Source organism: Mauremys reevesii, linkage group 2 (genome assembly GCF_016161935.1).
Source record: "Mauremys reevesii isolate NIE-2019 linkage group 2, ASM1616193v1, whole genome shotgun sequence".
Taxonomy (NCBI): Eukaryota; Metazoa; Chordata; order Testudines; family Geoemydidae; genus Mauremys; species Mauremys reevesii.
In genome coordinates, this window is record NC_052624.1 from 220,432,070 (window position 1) to 220,454,679 (window position 22,610).

At 41.5% G+C, this 22,610-nt stretch overlaps 1 protein-coding gene and 1 long non-coding RNA gene across 3 annotated transcripts in view; both read left to right on the forward strand.

Moving 5' to 3' along the window:
* Window positions 1–22,610, forward strand: part of XKR4 (XK related 4) — a 301,802-nt gene that overhangs the window by 27,161 nt on the left and 252,031 nt on the right.
* Window positions 6,040–22,610, forward strand: part of LOC120396561 — a 37,085-nt gene continuing 20,514 nt past the window's right edge. The window contains exons 1-3 of one of the 2 annotated variants that reach the window (XR_005593228.1): window positions 6,040–6,176; window positions 9,166–9,225; window positions 19,715–19,815. This is a non-coding gene — a long non-coding RNA (uncharacterized LOC120396561). Of the gene's footprint in view, window positions 6,177–9,165; window positions 9,226–12,641; window positions 12,748–19,714; window positions 19,816–22,610 lie in introns of those variants that run through there. The other variant, XR_005593227.1, reaches the window with a different exon arrangement.

Here is a 22,610-nt window from a genome sequence, read left to right on the forward strand (position 1 = left end):
GAGTCAGCATAACCTATTTAACCCTTCCCCTAAAGGATCAATATCTATTGAAAGGGTGGGTGTTTTCAGGCAAACACTTGCAGACTTTTGAACTGTCCTAATAATTTATAGTTCAGACTAATATGTAGTCATGTTCAATGTCTTCTAAAATACAGTGCTATCTATAGCAAAACATAAAGATACATTAATACCTTTCTTGATATTAACTACCATGGAGCTCACATCCACTTCTTTCAGTGAAGAAAGTACTTGATAGTAAAAGCTTAAGAGCTTTTTGAAAAATATTGAATATTTCTGCTACACTAAACGTGTTACAATATTTTGGAAATGTATGTAATCCAGGATAAATAAGAAAAAGTATAATATTTTAGACTTCTCAGAATATTTTATTGTCACCTATTTTCTTAATCTATATATGGAATTTTAAGTCTTAAATGGCCAATATTTTCATAAAACAATCATCTGGAATTTTGATCATATGATATTTTATTATAATATCAGCTTGTGTAAAAAAAATGATCTTAATACCTCGGAATGGCTTATCCCCTAATTCTTAACTTCATAATAATACCTGCAGAGAGATAATGGGCACTAAGTGCATATAACTGCTAGCATTGACTTAGGAGTCTCTGTCCCACTTAAAATGACACTGTAAAGGTACTGTTCAGAACTGAGACTGTACTGTATTATGACAAAATTCACATTTGACCAAATGAAGATTTATCAAGTGATAGTGAAGGATTTGTCATATTGAACTCCATTTTCTCGAGGATGTGTGAGTGTGCCATAGCTGCAGCAGTATGCACCCTTCTCCACAGATCTCATGGAGGGCACATTGTGTGTCTAGGGATTTTCATAGGCACAGAGTGTAGGATGTCTTGCCCCTGCCTACCCCCATTCCCAGTTTAAAGACCATCAAAGTTACGGTACAGCCCTCGGCTGTATTGACTTTCTGCTGACCACCTCTTCTGGTGGTTGTGGGGGAAGCCCAGGGGTGAAAGTAACTGAAAGGACTTACCGGTACGCTGGAGTCCTGTGTGGGGGTGTGACCTCAACCGGAAGAGGTGTTGCCTCAACTGGAAGAGGCAGGGCCTTTAAATCTTTAAAGGCCCTGGGGCTCCAGCTGTGGCTGGGGGCCCCAGGGCCTTTAAATCACCCCAGAGGTCCCAGCTGCAGAGGCATCTGGGAGCCCTGGGGCTGTGGGGCAAAATAAAGGGCCTGGGGCTCCGGGCCCTTTAAAGTGCTGCCCAAGCCTCGCTGCCGGAGCTCTGGCGGCGGCGCTTTAAAGAGTCCGGGGCTTCTCGCAGCGGCTGGAGCTCCGGGCCCTTTAAATCCCCACCTGAACCTGGCTGCTGGGCTCCAGTGGGGATTTAAAGGGCCAGAGGTTCCGGCTGCTGTGGGGAGGCCTGGGCCCTTTAAAGCGCTGCCAAGCCTCGCTGCCGGAGCTCTGGTGGCGCTTTAAAGTGCCCGGGGCTTTCCACGGTGGCTGGAGCTCCAGGCCCTTTAAATCCCCACCCGAGCCTGGCTGCCGGAGCTCCGGCGGTGATTTAAAGGGCCCGGGGCTCCCCACAGCGGCTGGAACCCTGGGCCCTTTAAATCACCGCTGGGGAAGCCGGTCCAGTCCAGCTCTTGCTGGTACGCCCGTACAGCGTACTTTCATCTCTGGGGAAGCCTTTACATCATGGCTGCAAGAGCTATGTTGCTGGGGCACAAGATGGGCTGTTAGGGACAAACAGCCATAATGGAGGCACAAACCCTTCCTGGGGATGGTCCTGGGATCCAGCTGGTCCCTACCACATGGCTTATAGGTAGGTGATCACTGTCTCCTGCAAACAGTTTCCTCTCCTGAGAGTTTTCCCTGTGAGGGGGTGATCAATTCCATTGTTTATTACAGGGATTTCTAAGGTGCTCATCAACTAAGTATCTAGGCCTGGCAAAAAGTTGTACATGGCCCTGGAAAACAGATGAAACACATGAAAAAGGCATGTAAAATCTGCAGGCTGTGAATCATGAAAGTGCCTTTTAAATTCCCTCTTCTCCTTGCAACAATTTTTTCATCATATTTAGGCATTAGTTCTGAGAAGAGATAAATAATGTTCACTTCAAAAGGCACTTCCTCCTTAATAAATAATTCAGATTTTAGATTGTTGATATTTTCTCCTGAACACAGTAGTAGTACTTAACATTCTGAGCAATCACATTAGCTCTTCCCCACATATGATGTAAATGGAGTATGACAGTTTAGGGTCTGTATTCGCCCCATGGCATATCAGGATCAGACTTGGCAAGGGGTTGCAGTGCTCTCATATCTGCTCGAGGAACTGAATGAAAGATGCATAATTCAAAGAGGTTTTCTTAATTGTATTGCAACATCATAGTTTTTAAAGTTGCTAAAACCCAGAACTTTTCCAGCTATATTCAGGATATAAATTGTTGCCTATGATCAGCTTTAGAGCATGTGGGTATTTTGCCTTTCCTTCATAAATATGTCAGTCTGTTTTTAAACTTGTCAAATAATTTTGAAACAAAGTTACAGTATATTAATTTATTTTGTTTGTTTTACATTATGGTTGACAGTTTTTTCTCAGCCTTCTTAAGCTGTTTACCACCCATGAAGTTTTCCTCAGGGGACAGACCTCTGTATGAATATGCTCAGAAGTACATTCTAGCAGGCTACCTCATGTTGCTGTTCTGATCTATCGTTATTTTTAATTAGATTGCTGACAAACTGATTCCATAACAGGGTGCTTGTTACTGATTTTGCTGAAATGAGTTCTCTTATTCCTTTGTTTTATGTGGTCAATGCAGTTGACCAGATCTTGACCAACTTTGTATTTTAAGGGATATGTTCAACCTATAGGGAAATAACAGGTGGTGTTCTAGCCAGTAGCTCATAGCATATAGGTTGGGGCTTAGTCAGGGGAGGTGCCCCAGGTAGTGTGAGCTACTAGAAAGCCCCCTTTGGTCAGTTAGAATCATAGAATATCAGGGTTGGAAGGGACCTCAGGAGGTCAACTAGTCCAACCCCCTGCTCAAAGCAGGGCCAATCCCCAACTAAATCATCCCAGCCAGGGGTTTGTCAAGCTGGGCCTTAAAAACCTCTAAGGAAGGAGATCCCACCACCTCCCTAGGTAACCCATTCCAGTGCTTCACAACCCTCCTAGTGAAAAAGTTTTTCCTAATATCCAACCTAAACCTCCCCCACTGCAACTTGAGACCATTACTCCTTGTTCTGTCATCTAGTACCACTGAGAACAGTCGAGATCCATCCTCTTTGGAACCCCCTTTCAGGTAGTTGAAAGCAGCTATCAAATCCCCCCTCATTCTTCTCTTCTGCAGACTAAATAATCCCAATTCCCTCAGCCTCTCCTCATAAGTCATGTGCTCCAGCTCCCTAATCATTTTTGTTGCCCTCCGCTGGACTCTTTCCAATTTTTCTACATCCTTCTTGTAGTGTAGGGCCCAAAACTGGACACAGTACTCCAGATGAGGCCTCACCCATGCCAAATAGAGGGGAATGATCACATCCTTCGATCTGCTGGCAATGCCCCTACTTATACAGCCCAAAATGCCATTAGCCTTCTTGGCAACAAGGGCACACTGACTCATATCCAGCTTCTCGTCTACTGTAACCCTTAGGTCCTTTTCTGCAGAACTGCTGCCTAGCCACTCAATCCATAGTCTGTAACAGTGCATGTGATTCTTCCATCCTAAGTGAAGGACTCTGAACTTTTCCTTGTTGAACCTCATCAGATTTCTTTTGGCCCAATCCTCTAATTTGTCTAGGCCCATCTGTTTCCTATCCCTACCCTCCAGTATCTACCACTCCACCCAGTTTAGTGTCATCTGCAAAGTTGCTGAGGGTGCAGTCCACACCATCCTCCAGATCATTAATGAAGATATTGAACAAAACCAGCCCCAGAGCCAACCCTTGAGGCACTCTGCTTGATACCGACTGCCAGCTAGACATGGAACCATTGATCACTACCTGTTGAACCCGATGATCTAGCCAGCTTTCTATCTACCTTATAGTCCATTCATCCAGCCCATACTTCTTTATCTTGCTGGCAAGAATACTGTGGGATCAGGGATCAGTTGTAGAACTTAAGCAAGAGCAGCTCTCTGGATGTTCCATCTTATGTTGGGGATTTGCATACTGGCAGGCCCCAAAACCAGGAGGGTCTCCAAGGTGGCATACGGCCATCTCTTCCCTCTCCCTTGTCCCTAACCAAGCTGCCCCACACTTAGCTCTCCGTCAGGACCATTATATTCTTGTGAAGTATTAAGTGCATAGTCCATCAGACCATAAGAACTTTAACTTTGACCCCAAATACAAACTGTTATTACCCAGGAATCTCAAAAATAAGCACAGCACAAATCTTTATGAAAAGAAACATTTTATGTATCTACATATTAATGACACACACAGATCTGCCTGAAATGCATGTCTACAAATGTCTTCCTATTTTAGAGGTTTGCACTGCATAACTTTGCCACAAATTATTATTGTACGTTTTCTACTACACAATATTATTTTCAAGAAACAGCAGCTAAGTACTTTACCAACAATGATATTGTCATTTGATATGTATGGACTGATATTATGCATTAAGAGTGTTGCTAAAAGAAGTATTTAGATACAGACATAGAGTGATCAGACAGCAAATGTGAAAAGTCGGGACAGGGGTGGTGGTGGGGGAGGTAATAGGAGCCTAAGAAAAAGACCCAAAAATCTGGACTTTCCCTGTAAAATTGGGACATCTGGTCACCCTATACAGACATAAAGACTAAAATATATTAAACTCTGTCATCCCCATAGATGAACACACACACTGACACACAACAATCCATGTGTTAAGGTTGTGGTATTGTGAGGGAATGTGCATTTTGTTAGTTTTTGATAATTAGAAGTGCTGCTGCATTGTTATCACAAGCACTCTTAACTTTAGTAATTAAATTTTGTTATTTAACAAGACATGTTTATTACTGTGGTCAGAGTTTTTAAAAATATCTATTTCATACTCATGTTGGAACACTGCTCCCTCCACAATCTGTGTGCTCTGCTATTCCTCATTTCCTCACATATGCATCTACTTCACAGCAAGTGATTAAAATAAAAAAAAATCCTCTTCCTGGGATCTTCTCGCTGAAGCCCCAACACGTAATAAACCTAAACAGTTCAGTTTGGCTCCTCTATTAGGACTGCAGCTGAAAGGTTCTTGGTTCCTCTTAGCCCACCATAGAAAGCCTACCCCAGACACAATCCTTAAGACCTTCCCAGGGCTCAACAATCCTTTTGGCTCTTGTATCAGGGCTTCAGCTGGCATTTCTTGGCACTTGTTGCTCCTCACAGGTCTCTCTCTCTCATTCTACCAGTCAGTCCCAAGTCTTCATACCATAGAGATCTCAGACTGTTACCTGTGTCCTTGGTTGTATGATCTCTGGATTTTCAGTACTTTCTGGGAAATTACATTTCCCAGGATGCCTAGTCTTCAAAGGACTTAGAGCTGTAACAGGTGCACCGGGACATGTGCATTTGTCTGAAGGCCCAGTGCCCTGTTTATATAAAATCATGGGATAGGGTATAACTTTATAAGCTGCCCTGGGGTAAGAGGCAATGTATTGCTGTAACATGCCAGGAATTAACAAATTTGTGATTTTGAGTGTAGCAATTCTTTCCCTCGTTCTGGGTGAGGAATATTTCATCCTTTTCTGTATCATATCCTTTCTTGCATCCAGCTAGTTATTCTGGCTGGCGAGTGAGGGGATAGAACTGGGGTTCCCACCACTCTCTAGCCCTCCCCACTCATTTTAGCACATTGTGGAATTTCAGGCAACCTTTTATCCCCATAGCTATAGTTACAGTCTGATTAGGGTTTAACAGGGAGCAAGACAAGATGAGCTTTATTCCCCAGCGTGGCACAGAGAGGGCTGTGGCAATGTAATCCCATATGATTTAGCTGATCATTATGACAACACCATGTGATCTGTTGAAGTTCTATGAACCTGCTTGTCAGCCTGATCTCACATTCAGTGGGAGTCTGGGGTGGGAGAGGAACTCTGGATCTGACAATCTGAGGTCACCAGCATCCTGAACTTCTGAGTCAGTGTGAGTTGAGGACTCACTATGGTCCTACTGAGCCAGGCCCTCTATGGCTGTTTCAGAACACCTAAAAGTAAGAACCGAAACAATAAAAAATACATATAAAAAGATTCCATAAACAGAGCAATGTAATTAAAATATAAGCGCCCAATCTGAACTGATAGTTGCCATATTTTAAAACATAATTATAAAATCATCTTGCTAATTATGTTCCTTTTATAAATAGTCTGCTAGTGACATGGGGTGCATGTAAATGTGATGTATTATAATGAAGAGGCTAAATCAGTGGAAGATACAGGTCATCAATTATAAGTTTCAGCTCAAGAAAAATATTTAAAATGTTTATGTCCCACAGTGGGTATAGGGCCAGAACTAGTATCCACTGAGATAAATCGGAGACTTTCCTGCAAATATAGAGGTGAGTAACTTGATGTAAGTAGTCACTTGAATTTAAGGAGAGTACTCGTGCCTCAAGTTACTCATGTGAGTGAGTGTTTGCAGGAATCCCCTAGTGGATGACCTTGGGCAAGTTGCTTCCCCTCTCTATGCCTCACTTTCCCCATCTGTAAAAAAGGATAAATGATTATAAAGCATTATAAGATCCTTTATAAAACATAAGATCTGTTGAAGAAAAATTCCTTATAAATGCTAGGTGGTGATGTTTATGTAAATGAAAGATTTACATGCTCAGGACCTTTCAGAATTTCTCAGAATATTGCAGGATCAAGCCCTAAGATGTATAACAATGTTTTTGCTGCTAAATATAACTTGCAATTTAGCATGTAAAGAATATACGCACAAGATCTAGAACCACATAGCTTTAGATTCTCTAACCCTGCAGTCATAAAGAAAATCTTGACATCAGCTCACAGTACAATTAAGTCAGAACAGCTACATTAACATTTTGTAAGAATTTCCAAGCTATATCTGCTTTGACTCCCAATAATAAGAAGATCTAAATCAGAAGTTTCCATTTTATAGCCCAGCCTAAGTCTGCTGGCATTTTGTTTATTCTCCAGGCATGATCTGATCAAATAGAAAACTTGCTGGTAGAAATTCAGTCAAAACTAATTCAGGCTTTCAAAATTTTGATTTTATTCCACAGAGATGTATTGTCGCATGCTATGAAGTCAAGAGGCTTAAAAGTTTCACAGTCAATGATTTAAGCTTCTACTAAATATCTCCTCAAATAGCATTTCAGCTTCTGGGTCCATGGCTTTCCCTGAGACTAGTTAGATTAGAGCTCCATGATGCAACACACCATATAGCTGTTGTTCTTCACTATGACAACATATATGTAGGTCAAGATTTTCAAAGTTACAAGCCAAAAGCTAGGTTCATAACATTAATGGGCATTGCTGAGTGCTCAGCGCTACTGAAAATCAGACCACTTACATATGGATTTAGGAACCTAATTTTAGGCTTGTATCTATGGTGGCAGTAGTAGACTGATTTTTGTATAACAGATATCTGGTATGTTGGGATAACTTAAGTCAGTCAAAACAAAGAAAATCTCTTATTAATATTTTATTAGGCACTGACAATGTGCTCATAACTGTAGAAGACACAAATAGAGAGAACTTCTGCTCTGAGGAGCATTTAGGCTTTATTGAAGGGACACTCAGTATCTCCAGGCCAAAGATCCAGGATTTTGTCTTGTTTTGTAAAATTTTTAAATCAAATAGTATTAAACTGTTTTCTTTTTTCTCATTGTATACTTTCCTCTGAAGTGTTTGTAACTACAAACATTGCAGCCTAAGCACAAGAACCAGACAATGCAACTGACTTGGAAAAAAAGATCAGATTTCATTGAGCTAGATTGTACAGTGTGGGACAAAATCAAATAACTACTTAATGTACAACCGCTTCAGAATGTGCCACACCAGACTGCTGAATATAATATAGAATTTTTCATACCTCAGGGTGGTAAGATGCCTCATATTTCTTGTACCGTACAGAATGATATTGTGTAAATGTGACTAACTCCATTTCTGAAGTACTGTGAAGTAAAACTCTGCTGTGGTTTCAAGTATCAGAGGGGTAGCTGTGTTAGTCTGGATCTGTAAAAGCAGCAAAGAATCCTGTGGCACCTTATAGACTAACAGACGTTTTGCAGCATGAGCTTTCGTGGGTGAATACCCACTTCTTCGGATGCAAGTAGTGGAAGTTTCCAGGGGCAGGTTTATATATGCAAGCAAGAAGCAAGCTAGAGATAACGAGGTTAGTTCAATCAGGGAGGGTGAGGCCCTGTTCTAGCAGTTGAGTGAAAACCAAGAGAGGAGAAACTGGTTCTGTAGTTGGCAAGCCATTCACTACAGAACCAGTTTCTCCTCTCTTGGTTTTCACTCAACTGCTAGAACAGGGCCTCACCCTCCCTGATTGAACTAACCTCGTTATCTCTAGCTTGCTTCTTGCTTGCATATATAAACCTGCCCCTGGAAACTTCCACTACTTGCATCCGAAGAAGTGGGTATTCACCCACGAAAGCTCATGCTGCAAAACGTCAGTTAGTCTATAAGGTGCCACAGGATTCTTTGCTGCTTCTGCTGTGGTTGTACAGAATCAAAATTAGGGCAAAATTTGCTCCTATTCGTTTCATTCAGACCTCTCCGGCTCACTTCTTACTCGTGGTGAGTAGTAGTTCCTTATTTAATGAATAAATTCCATTGACTTCACTAGGACTACTTATGAAGTAAGCAGTACCTTATTCATCATGAGTAAGAATGACAGAATCAGGCCTGTAAGTTTTAGTAGAAGCTTGCTAACAATAAGTGAAAAATGTGTTACTTAGTGATTGTGAGAATATTTTTTTCTTGTAGATGGCAGTTTTTATTCTGTAAGTAAAAGAACTAGACAAGTTAATGGAGGATAGGTCCATCAATGGCTATTAGCCAGGATGGGCAGGGATGGTGTCCCTAGCCTCTGTTTGCCAGAAGCTGGGAATGGACAACAGGGGATGGATCACTTGATGATTACCTGTTCTGTTCATTCCCTCTTGGTCTGACCCAGTATGGCCGTTCTTATGTTCTTATGTAAGTACTTGCATTTCTTCACATCTGCAGCAGTATATGGAGAGGACCCAATCCTGCAAACACTTCAGTAAGTCTACTTATGCAGTAAAGGTAAGCCCCTGCATGTTTGCAGGATCAGGGTCAGAGATTGTCAAACCTAGGCAGGAAACTGATTTCCCATCCTGTGAAATTATTCAAGAGTTCAAAAAATGTCCCATTTGCTTCAGGATGAAACTGAGGCCATTTGAAGTTTTACATGAAAAACAAAAGACCCACCCCAGAATAACAGCCTGGTAGGCAGGGCATTCATCTGGGATGTGGGGAGACCCACGTTTAAGTCCCTGGTCTGAATCAGGCAGAGCAGGGTCTTGAAAGATTAAAGAGGCTAGGACTCTTCAGTTTGGAAAAGAGGAGACTAAGGGGGGACATGATAGAGGTATATAAAATCATGAGTGATGTTGAGAAAGTGGATAAGGAAAAGTTATTTACTTATTCCCATAATACAAGAACTAGGGGTCACCAAATGAAATTAATAGGCAGCAGGTTTAAAACAAATAAAAGGAAGTTCTTCTTCACGCAGCGCACAGTCAACTTGTGGAACTCCTTACCTGAGGAGTTGTGAAGGCTAGGACTATAACAATGTTTAAAAGGGGACTGGATAAATTCATGGTGGCTAAGTCCATAAATGGCTATTAGCCAGGATGGGTAAGAATGGTGTCCCTAGCCTCTGTTCGTCAGAGGATGGAGATGGATGGCAGGAGAGAGATCACTTGATCATTGCCTGTTAGGTTCACTCCCTCAGGGGCACCTGGCATTGGCCACTGTCGGTAGACAGATACTGGGCTAGATGGACCTTTGGTCTGACCCGGTACGGCCTTTCTTATGTTCTTATGTTCTCATATCTCAGGTGACTGCCCTAAACACTAGGTATTGGCTATTCTTGACTGGGTGGGTTCTCTCTCCCTCCCTGCCTCCCTCCCTCCCTCCCTCTGCCATGTCAGACTTGACAAATCTTTCCTGATGAAAATTTCAGTTTTGACAAATCAGCATTTTCTGGCAAAAAATGCTTCATCAAAAATTTCCTGATCAAACCTAAACTGCACTCTGTGAGCCAGAGAAGCCTATAATGAAACTCTTCAATTATGAAAAGTGTGTAATTCAGCAGAACTTTTTTTGATAAAATCACTTATTGAAGTGTTGCCTCTTTTCCCTAGACCAGTGATATAAATCTAGATCAGGATATTGCTGACAAAAAATGTTCGAATGGCTGTTCAATGGGCTATGTGAAATAAGTTAGCAGTCTATCTAGTTTCTAATAAATAAGACTTTACAGCACAAAATCCAGTAACCCCACTGACAGCATTGGTGATCATTCACAGAGATAAAAAAATTAAATGACCTGAGCATGGCACATTCTTACCCACACAACTAGGTTGTCAGGAACCATGATGAGATGCATTGGACAGCAGTGCAGGTAAACGTGCACTGGTAAAGCAGCCAGAGCTGTCTATGTACTGCTGAGATATCCATCTCGATATCCACTTTTAAGAAAGCAAGGGTCAGCAAACCAAAAAAAGCATTCACTTTAAAATAAGAACATTTTGGCTGAATAACAGGACACAACTTAATAATGAGATTAGTTAGACTATGAAATAATCACCTGAGGAAAATGGTGGAAGACCAATTGTATGTGTCATTTAAAAATTAAATCATTAAAGTCTACTGCATGGACTAGTCTGATACTGGCAGGAGGATAAACTGGGTGATCTATTAGGTCCTTTCCATCTAGAATTTCTTACTATGTACAAACAAGTCAAAGGTGACCACCTGACATTGGGTGTCAAGTTTAGGACACTTTTCATGTTGAATTTTTCAGGGTGCTGAGTAACAACTTCAGTTTAAGTCAGTGGGAGCTGCATATGCTCAGCATCTCCCCAAATCAGGCTCTAAATATCTTAAACTGAGTGCTCAAACACTGAGGCATCACCCCAAAATCAGTAGGCATTTCTAAATGTAACTAAAATAGTGTTTAAGAATGGGGTGGGCAAACTACAGCCCACGGGCCAGATCTGGCCCATCAGGGCTTTGGATCCAGCCCATGGGATTGCCACCCCTGTGGCACCGCAGGCCCCATGCTGCTCCCAGAAGTAGCCAGCACCATGTCCCTGTGGCCCCTGAGGGGCGGGGGGGCAGAGGGCTCTATGTGCTGCCCTGTCCTGCAGGCCCCGCCCCCCACATCTCCCATTGGCCAGGAACGGGGAACCGCAGCCAATGGGAGCTTCGGGGGAAGTACCCACAGGCAAGGGCAGTGTGCGGAGCCCTCTGCTCCCCCTCCCCCAGGGTTCGCAAGGACTTGGTGCTGGCTGCTTCTGGGAGCAGTGCGGGGCCAGGGCAGGCAGGCAGGCAGGGAGCCTGCCCTGGCTCCGGTGCATGCCGGTGCCACCCCAGAGCCACTCCAGGTAAGCGGCGCCAGGCCAGAGCCCGAACCCTGAACCTCCACACCTCAACTCCCTGCCCTGAGCCCGCTGCCACACCCTGCCTGCACCCCACCCCCCTGCCCTGAGCCCCCTCCCATATTCCTCTCTGCACCCCTGCCCTGAGCCCCCTCCCACATTCCACATCCCCCCTGCACCCCAACCCCCTTCCCTGAGCCCCCTCATCCCCCCCACAACCCTCCTCTGCCCCAACCCCTTGCCCTAAGCCCCTTTCTGCACACCGCACCCCCTCCCACTCCCCACCAGGAGCGGCTCCAGGCCCCAACATGCCAAGCACGTGCTTGGGGTGGCAAGTCGTGGGGGGCGCTCCGCCGGTCACCGGGAGGGCGGCAGGTGGCTCCGGTGGACCTCCCGCAGGCGTGCCTGCGGATGGTCCGCTGGTCCCACAGCTCTGGTGGAGCATCCGCAGGCACGCCTGCGGGAGGTCCACCGGAGCCGCGGGCCCAGTGGGCCCTCCGCAGGCGCATCTGCGGAAGGTCCAGAGGAGCTGCGGGACCGGCGACTGGCAGAGCGCCCCCCGCGGTGTGCCGCTGTGCTTAGGGCGGCGAAATGGCTAGAGCCGCCCCTGCTCCCCACACTCCCTCCAGCACCCCAACCTCCTGCCCTAGCCCTACATTCATGGTCCTGCATGCAATTTCCTTACCTAGATGTGGCCCTCAGGCCAAAAAGTTTGCCCACCCCTGGTTTGAGGAATTCAGTGGTGCATAGGCCTTGCACTGCCCTTGTGCATAGGGGTGAATTTCACCCATTGAGCACTGAAAAGTGTCTCATATGTAGTACTTACTGTATGCATGTGGAATACTTCTATAACTTCTTTTGGTAAAGGTTATAGAACCTGATCCTGAAATCAGTGAAGCTCTGAAAAGGCACAGGAGTTCATGCCAGGGCATCTGATTTCAGGACTGGGGGCAATGTTTGTAAAAGATGGCAACATTTGACCATTTATTCTATTGAATATCTAAAGTTAAAAGTCATCTGCTTTACTAAATGCTAATTTATTGTTCAACATTAGAATAATGTTTCTCGTTGCAGGGCTTATGAAATTACGGCATGCTTAAAGATGGAAGTTGTCTGCAAAGACTTGTATTAGTTGTCTTGATATACATAAAGGGTTTTGGTCCTTTCTGCCCCCACTCTACTCCTCTGTTGTTGTCATCAATTAAGGAAGAGGAGATGGATGTATAACATTATGTTGCACATAATTTCATCTGAATATTTAATCACAAGTGATTAAGTTGAAGATTTATAACACAGATTTTGACATTCTGGCTGATTATAGCAAGGTTAATAGAGCTATATTGTCCTTGGATATAGATTGTCTGGGAAAGCAGGAAAGACAATAATATCTAAAGCTCCCGGAAGAAATAAGACCTTCAAAAACTCTTTCACTTTTGTATTTTTAATAGGGCTGGATGGAAAACAAGAATTCTGTTTCACAAAAAACATTCGTTCCGCAGGTTGGAAGGAGCATGGCACCTTTTGAAATTCTTCACAAAGAGACATGAGCAAGAAACACTGCAGAATAGCCAATAACTCGGTGCTTAGGGCACTCACATGGGTGTGGGAGGCCCACGTTCAAGTCAGGCCTGATTCAGAAAAGGGATTTGAACCTGGGTGTCCCACATTCTTAAGCTCCAGGCTGGCTATTCTGGGTGGGTGTCATTCTCTTCTCCCCCCCCCCCCAGGGAGAGATGGAAAGATCTAATTTTTACAGTAATCTATTGAACTTTAAAAGTTAGAAAATTGATTATCATTATAACAAAGTCAAAAGGAAAGCAGGATCGTTATCCAACAAGATACACAACAATGTGTTTTATAGGAAAGTAAAATCAGCAAGGCAACTTAAAATAATTACACACCCAAATCCCACAATGTGGGCAGTACTTGACCAGAATGAACAGCCAATGTATCTGAAAAGACTCACAGGGCCAAATTCTGCTCTTATTTACATCAGTGCAATCTCATTGATGTTAATGGTATTATATGGGTGTGACTGAGGCCAGAATTTGTCCAATACTATTCTGTAAAATATCTATATGTTCTAGAGATTAGTGAGTTTTGTAATGTCTACTTCATAGTCTTCCAGGAACTCTAGGTATCACCAGGAACTACAGGTAGCTAGCTAAGTACAATACATGCATGTACAGTACCTACATGCAACCAACTAAGAAGACTCTGTTGGTACAGTACTCAAAAAGACCAGGTCAAATATTCAGTAAACGGAGAGAGAGAACCTACCCGCTCCACCTCCCCCCCCCCCCCCGCAACTCTTATTTATAGGATTGTCAGTGGCACTTGTCAAAATAATATCTGATAATCATGCAAATACTAATTACTATATACTCACAATTCCCCTGTGACGGATGAAACTATTATATAACTCCGATTTTACCACTGGGGAATTGAAGCACCAAGGCACTAAGGTAGAATTTTCAGAAGCATTCAGTGTTGACCAAACTATGCTCCCATAGAAGTCAGCCGTTTTTAGCATCAGCTTCAAAGGGAGCAGGGTAAGCCCACTGCTAAGCGCTTTTGAAAATCCACTCTAAGTGACTTGCCTGTCATTTCCCTCCTCTATCTTGCACTTATTGTGTCTTTCCAGCCCTTGATCATTTTCTCCCCTCTTTCTTTTCTCATGCTCCCATTGTCTCTGTTCACTATTAGCTGGTGTAGAGATGGGAAAATTTCCTATGCAGCTCACAAGTGGCTGGGTAGCACTTAAACTTTTCTAGACTTGGCCCATCTCCAGTATTTATTTCTGCTTGCCTAGGATAGCTTTTGAGATTAATCGTGTAATTCATATCAGGGCACAAGATCATTATTCTATACTGTAGATGTCTAACTGTTATCTCTTTTTTTTTTTTTTGCATAGAATGTACATCTTATAGTGATAACTTGGATACCTTGTCTTTACAAAAAAAGGACAATGACTTTCACTAAAGTAAAAATAATTGACATGATAGTTCATTAGTCTTGCCCAGCAATGCAACAATAAATGGGGTGTGTATAAAAACAATGTGTGGAACTGGTAATGCCAATTAACTGGTAGATTTCATAACTTTCAACTGTAAAATACAGTGTGTATGAAAGGATTTTTCTTTCCAGGATTTCTTGGGGATTTACTAATGTTTCAGGGGTAATTATATGTTTTAGATGTATTAATAAAATATTATCAAGATATCATGTTTGAAAGTAAAACCATGAACCCAATAAAATGTATGGATATGTTCAGTTAAGCAGTAGTCCATGAAACTGTATTTATGCTGCATTCTCAACCATTAAGAATTTTGATACAACATTTTTTTTAATACTTTGGTAGATAATATGTGAGGCAGTTGAAGGCTCATGGAAAAGGTATAACTCAGACAGGTGACAAGTTGTGATTAATGCTTCTGACTGGCTATGAGTTTAGGACACAGCTAGTTTATGCTGAAGCCTTCTGGACTTGTGTCTCCATTGATATTTATTTGAGATACTCATTTACACCAGTGGAAAGTGTAACCTGCTACTAAAACAGAATGGTAGTGTTTTACATCCACTTTACAGTGGTGTATGACTACTAAGGTGAAGAGCAACAGAGAATCACTGTTATCCAGCCCCTCCCCTGCCCACTTCCTCTGCCAGTTCCCTTCCCCTGTGTATTTGTTTCATCCATGTGTTATGGCTTGTCTTTTAGGCTCTGATCCTGCAACTGATTGCATGTGAGCACACCCCTGCACCACATGGAGTCCAACTGAAGCAGGATCAGATCGTAATCTCTCTTGAGCAGTGACTGATATTTAAGTGCTTGTACAGTGCATATCTCAATGGAGACCTGGTGTGGTCGAGACCTTTAGGTGCTAGAACAATAAAATGATGCATAATAATATTCCTAACCCTGTCTGGAGTTGGGAATAGTTAATAAACAAGAAGGCTCTGAGCAAACTGACACAACTCTGCTGGTTCACCTCAGTGATGATGCGAGAGATGCCGGCTATTCCAATCATAACTCCCTTTTGTGTAGTAACACAACATTAAATTGTGTGACAGATTGGTGATGGTGACTAAGATGAGAACAATCAACTGATTTTGACTCGTAACACAAGTGAGATTTGAGGCTATTATAGTATCTCGAGGTGAATCTAAAGGTACATTAAGAAGCTCAGAATTATAGTAGCCCCTCTGAAAATCTTTGAGGGGAAAATATAATAAATCACAATTCTGATACAACTACATGCATTTCATATGCCCACTGCTACATTCCTCAGGGGAAAAGTTAACTCTTTGATTGGTAAGTATGCAAAGTTGTGGGAAAGTTGGTTGATGTAAAAAAAACCCAGTAATCTAAAATCATTCTCTCTATTGCCAACTTACAATAGCAGATGTGACAGACTTCCATAAAAGAAGTACTTTTCCTTCACATGCTGAAATCAGGAAGAGCATAATTATGAGTGCCGATCTGAAAAAAAAATTGAACCAGTCATCTTACTTGACAGTCATTTAAATACAGTTCCCAGTTGTCAATGAATATCAGCCTGGCAAAAAGTCCAGTTGACCACAATCTGTACTTTTGAAAGCTCTGAATGTCGAGTCTGTTGAAGATCTTCATGGCATTGTTACTGTTTTGCTGCTAGTACCACTAATGCAGGGGTCGGCAACCTTTCAGCAGCGGTGTGCTGAGTCTTCATGTATACACTCTAATTTAAGGCTTCGAGTGCCGGTAATACCTTCTAAAAAACATTCAAATATCTTTCTATAAGTCTATAATATATATCCAAACTACTGTTATATGTAAAGTAAACAAGGTTTTCAAAATGTTTCAGAAGCTTTATTTAAAATTAAATTAAAATTCAGATCTTATTAGTTTAGTGGATCCTTGCCCTTGCTTTTCCTTGCTGAGTTTTCCAATGTCTGGTGGCACGTATTTAGATACTTTAAGCTGCAAACAGGCTTCTGAAGCTGATAACCAGCTGGCAGGAGGTCAGTGGCTGGAACCCCTGATCCACAGCTGAGGTGAGTGGAGCTGGCGGCTGGTAGAGCTGAGCAGGGCCGGAAGCCTGGACCCTGTCTGGCAGGGAGCCTGCGCTGGAACTCCAACTGGAAGCAAGGTGAGTGGGGCTGAGGGGACCCCTGCTGGCGAAGGGCCAGCAGCCAGAACCCCAGAGCAGCCGGGGGGGCGGGGCTGACTGCCGCCGCTCTGGGGTTTCCACCACCGGCTCCTGCCAGCTGGGGTCTCAGCCTGCTGCCAGCTTGGGGTTCCTTCCCCCAGGCCAGCAGCTGGGCTGAGTGGGACCGGCGGCAGAACCCCGGCTGGCAGGAGCCAGCGGTGGAAACCCCAGAGCCGGGACTGGCTGAGCGGCTCAGCCTGCCACCGCTCTGGGGTTTTGGCTGCTGGCTCCTTGCCAGCTGGGGTCTCAGCCCGCTGCCAGCCTGGGGTTCCTTCCCCCAGGCCAGCAGCGGGTGCTGAGTGGGACCCCGGCTGGCAAGGGGCCAGCAGTGGGAACCCCACAGTGGCGACGGGCTGAGCAGCTCAGCCTGCCCCGTGTGCCATGAAAAATCGGCTTGCGTGCCACCTTTTCACGCATGCCGTAGGTTGCTGACCCCTGCACTAATGATTAAATTCCAATAGATGGGCTCTACTTTGAAGCAAATTTTATATCTGTACTTACAAAGCATGAAAAATCCCCATTGGAGCTGTTAGGAAAATTTGGTTTTTGATGGTATTATCCTACATAAGAATAGCATTTTCTAATACCATTTGATAGTAAGAAATATATAATGGTTATTTCAATGTTCTTTAAAGCCTTTCTACAAATACTTTTGTTATTTTCACATTACTGCTTCCAAGGCGGTGTGTCTCTTTATAAAGACGTACGACTAGAATTCTGCCAGTGGGTGATAAATCATTTCTTGCTAGAAAACAGAATGGCTAATACTAGTTTATTTCTTAAATGGGTATTATCAACATGATTTTTTTTAATAGACTAATTTTAAAAGTGAAATGTTGTGACATACCATACCTATAAATAGTATGTCTGGAATGTGTATGTGTGTGTGTGTTGTTTTTTTTAATTGTTAGAAGGGTTTTTCTTCACAGTTTAAAAGGGTCTTTAGGGCAGTCCAAAGAGTGATAACACCATACACACTCAGGTGTCCCCTTCTTTCTATCTCTTAATCAGGGGTAGGCAACCTATGGCACGCATGCCAAAGATGGCACGCAAGCTGATTTTCAGTGCCACTCACACTGCCCGGGTTCTGGCCACTGGTCCGGAGGGCTCTGCATTTTAATTTAATTTTAAATGAAGCTTCTTAAACATTTTAAAAACCTTATTTACTTTACATACAGCAATAGTTTAGTTATATATGATAGACTTATAGAAAGAGACCTTTAAAATGTTAAAATGCATTACTAGCATGCGAAACCTTAAATTAGAGTGAATAAATGAAGACTTGGCACACCACTTCTGAAAGGTTGCCCGCCCCTGCTCTTTATGCACCTTCCTGTTGCTTGCTGTCAGTTTGCTTTAAGTTTTAGTTTCCATTTCAAAAGCACCCTTTATGCTTAGAACACCCTCCCCTAAGTGGTCCAAATCTCTCTTCAAGACCCACTTCTACTTTGAAGCCTACAATTGGTTTCCTATCAATAATGGCTAGGTAGAAAATCAATATTTTAACAATTTTATATACTATATACATAATCATGATTATTTAGGATGATCAGGTTGAGCAATAGCTCACCTATGTAAGCTCATCCTTCATTACATTCACTTATTGGGTCTCATCTTAAGTTAGATTGTAAACTCTTCAGGGCAGGGATAGCTTCTTCATGTATATTTTTGGATGTTACTTAGTATAATGACACCCCTGACTGGATCCTCAGAAAGCTTGGATAATGCAAGTGTGCACTGATTCAGCAAAGCACTTTAGCAAGTACTTAACTTTGTCAGTTGGACTGCTTGGATGCTTAAAGTTAAGTACATGTTTTAGAGCTATGCATCGAGGCCATAATGACGTCTGTTTTGTTACGTGTTGCTGCTTTTGTTAAATATGCTCTTGAAGGACCTGGAGGAGAGGTCATGTATGGCCAAGAAAACAGTAAAAAAAGACTATTCACAAAATACTATCCAATACACAAAGTATGCAAATGGGAAGACAGACAAAAATATTCCTTTTAATCTCTTTCAGTTATTATAATCCTAGGGTTTATTTGTAATAACAGTAGTTTAAAAAAATTCAGATAGAAATGTGATTTTTCAAATTGACAGTGTTCTTTTAACTCAGCCCTCAATGCTACATTATGATGATAGAAGTAAAGTGAGAACACCTCGCTGTCACTAAGTTTTAATTGTATTAGATATCCAAGTGACCATTTGTTGTGATAAACCCATGTTCTATTAATGAATTCAAGGATTCAGATCTGTGGGAAATTGTGATGCAAACCCAGAGTCAATAACTGACTACTGCTGACAGTGCATAAATTTCCATGCTTCATTATTTCCCCTGGGATTAGAGGTCAGAGTTGTAATGGGTAACTGTCCCACAAATTTTTTTGCTTTTTTCCCCAAATGTGCATTTTAAATGAGTAATGTCAAATCCATAGTAATTAAAGAGAATTGTAATTGCAACTTACAGCTGACCCTCCATTTTTGCTTTGAAATTTTATAAAAATTGATAGATTCTGAGATTATTAAATCAGAAGGGACCATTGTGATCATCTGCTCTAACCTCTTATATAATACATGCCACAGGACTTCCTTGAATTAATTCCTCTTTGAGCCAGAGCACACCTTTCAGAAAATTATCCAATCTTGATCTAAAAGTTACCAGTAATGGAGAATTCACCATGATCCTTGGCAAACTGTTCCAGTAGTTAACTACCATCACTGTTAAAAATTTGTCCCTTTATTTCTAGTCTGAATTTGTCTAGCTTCAACTTCCACTTATTGGATCTTGTTATATCTTTGTCTGCTGGACTGAAGAGCCATCTTTTATCAGACTTCTGTTTCACATGTCAGTAATTATAGACTGTGATCAAGTCACTCCTTAACCTTCTCTTTGTTAAGATAAGTAGATGGCGCGCCTTGAGTCTATCACTATTAAGGCATGTTTTCTAATCCTTTAAACAGTCTCCTGGCTCTTCTCTGAACCATCACCAATTTGTCAACATCCTTCTGGAAGTGTGGACACCAGAACTGGACACTGTATTCTTGTAGCAGACACAAAATAGGTGTGATATAACCTCCCTTACTCCTATTTGAGATTCCTCTCTTTATACTCCAAGTATTGCATTGGCCCTTTGAGCCACAGCATCACACTAGGATTTTATTTCAGCTGATTAATCTCTGACCCTCCAAGTCTTTTTTTTCAAATTCACTGCTTCCCAGGGTAGAGTTCCCTAACCTGTAATATGGCCTATGTTCTTTGTTTCTAGATGTATGAGTTTATATTTGACCATGTTGAAGCACATATAGTTTATTTGCTCAGTTTACCAAGAAATGCAGTCGGCTCTATATCTACGACCTATCCTCTTCATTATTTACTGTTCCCCAATCTTTGTATAACCTGCAAATTTTATCAGTGACTTTTTGTTTTCTTCCAGGTCATTGGTAGAAATGCTAAATAGTGTTGGGCCAAAACTGACCCCAGCAGGACCCCACTAGAAAATCACCTGAAATGATGATTCCTCGTTTAAAATTACATGCTGAGAACTATCAGTCAGCCAGTTTTTTAATCCGTTTAATGTGTGCCATTTTGGATTGTTCTAGTTACTTAAACAGATTGTCATGTGGTACCAAGTTTAAGTATATTCCATCAACCCTCTTACCTCTATCAACCAAACATGTATTCTCATAAAAAAATTAGTTTGATAAGACCTATTTTGCATAAGCCTGTGTTGATTGGCATTTATTAGGTTATCCACCTTTAATTCTTTATTAATTGAGTCCTGTATCAGCTATTCCACTATTTTGTTCATGATTGATGTTGGGCTGATAGGCTTGTAATTGCCTCTGTCATCTTGTTTCCCCTTTTTAAGTATTGGTACAACATTGGCTTTCTTCTAGTCCTCTGAAATTCCCTAATATTCCCAGACTATTAAAATCAGTACTAACAATCCAGTGAACTCCTTGGAAAGCTTTTTAAAATTTTTTTGATGCAAGTTATCCAGCTCTGCTGAATGTCTAACTTTGGTAGTTGCTGTTTAACGTCCTCCTGAGTTATTATTGGAATAGAAAATGTTTCATCGTATATGACTACATCGTCTGTCCATTCTGTCCCCACAAATACAGAATACAAATGTTTTTGAACAATTCTGCCTTTTCTACACTGCTGTTGAAAATTCTACCATTTCCATCTAATAATGGACCAATAGCATTGTTAAGATTCCTTCCATTCCTAATATACTTAAAAACCTCCTTTTTATTGACTTTAACTCTGCTTCCCTTATTATTTTTCTATAATTCATAGCTATTAAATTATATTAACTGGTATCAACTTCTCCTATTTGTCCATTTATTTATATATAAAACACAACAGCCTGCCTTAGAATATCTAACCCAGCCTGTGCTGTTTCTTAAACTAGTGTAGCCTTCTTTGTTGATTGTGGGAATGTTGCCTCTGGGTATCTAGTAAAATATTTTTAAACAGTCCCAATTATTGTTCACATTTTTCTGCTTAAATTATTTCTGCTAGTTGATTTGGCTCATGATTGTTTTCTGCTTTGTGAAATTAGTCCTCTTTAAAGCACCAAGTATATCACTGGTTTGAACTTTACTCTGTTTGCACATAACAAATGTGATCCAGTCATGATCACTTGCACCTAAGCAAACCAGTAATTTTTAGTTCTGTGATTAGTTCCTCTGTATCTGTCAAGGTGAAGTTTGATATAAAATTCTCCTGTATTGGTGACATTTTTTGAATTAGGGAATTGTCATCTATATTTTTTACAAATTCCAATAGAAGAAGCAGCTTTAAAGCTTAGACAGAAGTTGTCTTTTATGTACAAAATGTACACACTATGTCAAAGGAAAAAAACCACTTGATGTGTGATCTTAAGTGATGTGCCCAAGACAGGTGGGGTGTTTTTTGTTTATATGCCACAAGAAGCTGCTGAATCTAGAATCTTTAGGAACTCAAGGTGATGAGATGCATTATATTTCTTGCATCATACAGAGCAATAGCATTGTGCTGTCAATAGTTGATGCGGGAAAAGATGTAGACAAACACAGGATAATTTAGTCCTTTTTCCATGCTCCCAATTTACAAACAGATTCTGAAATGCTTAAAAATAAAAATTAGTTGCAATTATTTTAAGAGGAAACAGGGCAATCCTGAACGGGCATTAGAGACTTGCAGATGTTGATTTTTAATTGCTTTCTTTCTATTTTTTTGTGGTGAGTGATTTGTGGCTGCTCTGAGACTTCAGTAATCTGTGCTCTGTAATGGTATTTTGATAAAAAGCAGTTACAGGGAACAAAGTATCAATTATGGGGTTCTTTTAACTACATTCTGCATATTTTTATCTTTACATTTACCAACTTTTGTTAGACAAAATCCAATGTAAGAACTTTAAAGAATCAAATGCCAGCCTTTAAACATCTACATAAATTACTGTCATTAATGTTATATTGCAGTAAAATAGAGAAATGGGTGCATAAGAAAATTAGGTTTTAAATGCCTGCTTCCTATTAACCACAAGAATAGGATCTGAAAACAATGCCCTGATTGGGAAAAGTGTAGACAATGAAAAAGCAAGAATGTTTCTACAACAACTTGCATCTTTTAATTAGGGGGAAATTTTGCCACATTTTCATTCTGTATCATTATCAGAACACAATTTCCATGTCTTTCACATTCTTGCAACTCCAAAATCACACATTTATTTTAGTATTAAATTATGCTGATAAAGCACATTCTATTTGGTGTGATGTCCTTTCAGTTTAATTTTCTCAAAAAATCGGGAACACATTCCAGGGCTGGTATCTGGCTCTTTGGGGTTCTTGTGTTGTGGGGTGAATCTGAGTT